Raw genomic sequence first — 5384 nt, forward strand, 5'->3', positions numbered from 1 at the left:
TAGGAGAGGTGCTCCAGCCCCATGATCATTCTCATGGCCCTGCTCTGGAATTGCTCTAATATGTCCATGTCCTCCTGGAGGCCCCAGAGCTGAACACAGTGCTCCAAGTGCGGTCTCACAAGAGCAGAGCAGAAGTGGGGAATCACCTCCCTCAGCCTGCTGGCCACACTGCTTTTGTTGCAGCCCAGGATACTGTTGGCTTTCTGGGCTGCAAGTGTTCATTGCTGGTTCATGTTTTTCTTCTCATCAACCAACACCCCCATGTCCTTCTCCTCAGGGCTGCTCTCAATCCATTCTGCACCCAGCCTGTATTTGTCCTTGGGATTGCCCTGACCCAGATGCAGGACCTTGCACTTGGCTTTGTTGAACCTCTTGAGGGTCCCACAGGCCCACCTCTCAAGCCTGTCCAGGTCCTTCTGGATGGCATCCCTTCCATCCAGCATGTCTGCTGCACCACAGATCTTGGTGTCATTGGCAGACTTGCTGAGGGTGCACTCATTCTCACAGTCCATGTCACTGACAAAGATGTTAAAGAGCATCAGTCCCAATACCGACCCTTGAGGAACATCACCCATCACCAATCTCCACCTGTACATTGAGCCATTGACTGCAACTCTTCGAGTGTGACCATCCAGCAAATTCCTTACCCACCAAGTGGTCCATCCATCATATACGTATCTCCCATTTAGAAGCAAGGATATAAATATAAGACTACAGTTCTTGACATCTAAATTTATTCCTGGATCTCTTTAATGTGATATGTATGAATTGATCAAAATGATACATACACACCAACCTTCCACACATTGTGAATTCAACAAAACTGGTTTAGATTATGAAAATATAAATTAGGAATGTGTCTTTTTTTTTTTCTTTTTTTTTTTCTTTTTTTTTTTCAGTGAATTTATATCAATTTAGATGTGCTGCACATTTGGCCAAACAAAAAAAAACCTCCTTGCTCTGGGGAAATTCCTTGGCATCAGCTCTATCCATATCCTAAGAACAAACAATTAACTGTTTATGTTTAAAACAGCAACGAAAAAAATTATGGAAACAAATAGCTCTACCCCACAAATACTTACAGATTGAGTATTCTAAGAGTGAAACTTTGAGATGCCTGACAGTAAAATAGCATGAGAAAGAAGAAATATTTTTAACCAGAAAAATCATCAAGAAAACAAACAAAATGATCTTTACATGTAACAGAAAGCAGAAGTGCCAGGGAAGTTTCTGCATGTAACAAACTGGTTTCTAGCAAAAAGAAATAACTGAAGAATGATAGTATATAGAAATAAATCAAGAAAATGGAGACTAATAAATTACATTGCATCAACACAGAGTATAAGTAAATCCCATGTTTATATTTGTATGTTGAAAAAAGTACTGGTGCTTAATAAATAAGTGTTTTTTCCATTATAACCATTATAACAATATCTTAGTAGATTGCATAGGAAATCATCAGAATGACAGCAAAACCTGTCTGTGCTTACTGGAATCATATTTTCTGGATAGAATAAAGCTTACACTATTAAACAGAATTAAAGCTACTGTGATAGTTTTAGTAGCCAAACAAGCCAAACAGCAGCCAATACTTTGGAAATATACAGTGTATTTGTCAGTAATACTGTGGCATTCCGAACACTTCCAAAGTACAGACGCAGAAAAAAACTTCCAGGAAATAAGATCTCACTATACTTCAAGCCACAAAAAAAATAAAATTGCATAAAATTAAATTTTAAAAAAAAAAGATAGAAAATATAGAAATATATTTATGAAAGGCTTAGATTTCCCTTTTCTGCAAATTATTGTTTGGACTCCATATCCATAAGAAGTCCCAAAGAATGTATATCTTACAAGCTAATATACCCTCTTCATATGCAATTAATTATGTTCTGAATAAGTTTTGCAATTCCCTGTGCAAGAAATCGGGCTATGATGGGATCGAGGTTGTCTGGGAGAGCACTTAACTTCGTTTGCTGTGAGATTTTCCCTTCCCTGCAATCTCCCACCTTCTTCACTATAGAAGTGTCATAATCTGCAGCAAAGGAGCCAAGAGTCAAAATGGATAAAAACTCTGCTCTCACTATATGGTTCTGTCAGCATAGGTACAATGGCTTTGCCGTCAAAATTGTTCATGTAACTATCCTGAAGAAATATGGTATTTTAACTATTCATTTAGAGATCCCTATAAATTTTCTGAAGAGACTGTTGATAGTGTTGTGATTTGTAATTCCATTCTCTTGGGGATTTCCAGAGCTGCAAGAAAATCTACGCATTTTTGAAAACTCAGAATCTCCTATTCTAAATTATTCACATTCTTCCTCTAATAAATAAATCCAAAATAAGTTTGGAATTTCTGCTTTATAAGAAATGTAGAACTTCTGTTATTTGCTTTAATTAAATTGCAACAAATACATTTTTGTTTAATTTCCTGTGAAATGTAACTTTTATAAAATGTCATGGTGCTTATTTTGTCAGCATGGCAAAATGTCATCAAAAGTGCAAGAATCTTGCACTTCTTCAATATTTACTAAAACTTGGGTTTAGGCAATGCATGACAAATCTCAGTGGCAGCTGTAATTTGTATGACCCTTGTAAATCAGTTGTCCCACATGATACATAGCTACTACATCAGGTTCAGCGAGATTTCCTATAAGAATGAAAGACAGTTTACTGATTAAAGGAAAGATAAATACTGAGTTCTGCTCTGAGAGATATTAATGCAAAGCTGGAATTATTCCAGTTAAAATGAGTTTAGCTTCCCAAAGAAGTTACACTGTGATGCAGTTAAATCATCACACAATCTTCACTCATGTAGAACGTAAGAATATTGGTGAAAATCTATCACTGTCTTCTAAAAATCTCTTCTTACAAATCTATATATGAGAAGAAAAATGTTTGAAGTTTACATTTAACCATTTTGCTCTCTGAATTATAAAGTTTTGCTGCATTGTATCATGGCCATGCTTTGCATACCAAGAGATATTAGTAATGGTCATTCAAGTATCCTGTCAGTTAAAAAACAAAATTACAAAATAGTCATGACATTTGACAGGATTATCATTTGCAAGAGGAGAATTACACAAATGCAAGAAGCTGAAAGAGTGAACACTGTCTTTATTTTTTTCTCATATCAGCTTCATTGGACACTAATCTTCCTACAGTTTTTCCAAAACTGGGTATTATGTGGGGGAAACTGTCAAAAGCATTTTCTGTCTGGCACTAACTGGCTTCTGTTGAAGTCCCTGAATTTAGGCTTTTACTTTAATAGCAGAGTTTGTTCAACATTAGGCATATTTGAAAATTATTTCTGCAATTTACCAGTGACTGGGAAAAATGTTTTCTTCAGGCTGAGCCCTTCTTTGGTTAAGAATTGTCTCAAAATAGATCCCACAGTTGGACAAATGTGTTTGTTTCTTAGATATGGTCTGCCAGATTTTCATGTGGAATATTTCAAGCCGAGGAGGGAGAATGACCTGTACCGTGCAAGTTCTTCATGGGTGTTTAACACCCACAGTTTGAAACTCTAGCTCTGTTTATTTTCTCAAATAAAAACCAAGTGCTTGTTTCTGGGTCCTAGGTTTGGACCAGACCTCCCTGCCAGTGAGGCCTGGCAGGAATGACTGAATAAGCAACCACTTTGGGTCATGCTAAAGTAACCCCGTGCGACTGACTGGTGAGAGCAGCCAGAACTTGCAGTTGCTCCTGGGCTGGCTAACAACTGAAGCATGTTGTTGCTAGTCCTTCCCCTGACCTTCAGATTGTCTTTTAGCTGCTGGCTTTGTTTGGATCCCTCAATCTGGATCTTCATCCTGAACACTGACTCGCACCATGTGTGTCCTATCGCTGAAACAAAGGGCATGTGATAGGTTTTTCAAGTGTGAGGAGTAAATCTTCAAGAGTCTCAGGTCTTCAAGGAGTTCTTCAGAGTACGCCACCCCTGTTGAATTTTATTCAGATGCTCCCTGGCATCTGCGTTAGCTGCGTCTGGATGTGAACAGCTACAGCAGAAAGCCATCCTCTAATTACTGCATCCAGATGTGCACACCTCTCATATGAGGTGCTAGGACTTGTATGGACGTATCCTGTGACTCACAGTACTGTATGAAGTGGCACCACCCTGAACAGTTTTCATTACGTGTTAGGAGAGATCCTGTTCCTTTCCAGATGCATACACTGAAGTGCTCACAGCCCACCAGCTTGGCAACATTTCCTTCCTATTTGTTATGCTCTATGTTTCTGTCTAGGATTTTTCTCTAACAGATGGCAAGATGCAGACTCTACAGCGGGTGCAGACCTGTTCTAGCTGCTGACATGAACCCAGCTTTCATTCTGTAGCCCCGAGCAGATTTCATAAGGCAAGGCATACAGTAGAGAAACCTGGCATCTGAAGAAGGCAGCTTGGCCTTGTTAAGAAGATCACACTTAGATTACAAGTGGATACAGCAGGCTTTAATAACTACAGCATTTCCTTGTGCTGATGGTCAATATTGGAATAGAGTGGAATAGAGTACCAGGACTATATAGCCATGCTTTCTGGCACAACATTTGAGGAATTGCTTGAGGGACATTCTCCAACCCAGATAAGGACACACAAATCAGAAAAAAAATATATCAAGCTAGAAATGGGCTGCTATTAAACATTTCTTTATAAACTGCCCTTTTAATGGATAAATGTTTGTTTTTCACAAAAAAATATAATGTTGACAATTGCAGGGATTGTAATGAAAAATATTTTTCAGGTGAGCTACTGCTGTGGTAGAGGTACTGTTGAAGACTCCTGAAATTATAAATTGTGGTACTGTTGTAAAACTCCTGAAATCCTCAAACGAATCAAACATGAGGGGTTCCATTTAGTTCATTGAGCTGGACTTTGTGAAGCAAGAGAGAAGGAATCTCTTACTAGCCTACAGTGCTAACATATTTTGAGGCTAAGAGGTCTCTGGAAGAGCTGACTTTAGCTAAGGAGTAGGACCCTGGCAGGAACATACTGCCTTTTTTGTGGACCTCTCCTGAGCTTTGGTGGTAGAGAAGACTGAGGAAACACAAATTACAAGAAAATGCTAGAAGTTAGTTGTCCAAAAGTCTGTTATGACATTTCTGCTTCAAAGGAAATTGCCCTGCACCACCATGCAGGTAGGGATTGAAATTGGACTAACAGGAACAGGATGCTAAGTGAGGTTACAAGAGCCCTGATTACTGCAAGATGCTGTGGGATCTGTACACTTTGCAGGTGCTTGTGGCTTAAATGATTTCAGGTCATCCAGAAGACTGAAGTTACACACTGAGCTTCCAAACAAAATTTCCTCAGAAAATTCAGGCAAGTCAAAAAAATTAAAATTAAAATTAAAATTAAATAATAATAATAATAATAATAATAATAA

This window comes from Anser anser (genome assembly GCF_964211835.1).
Source record: "Anser anser genome assembly, chromosome: 3".
Lineage (NCBI taxonomy): Eukaryota > Metazoa > Chordata > Aves > Anseriformes > Anatidae > Anser > Anser anser.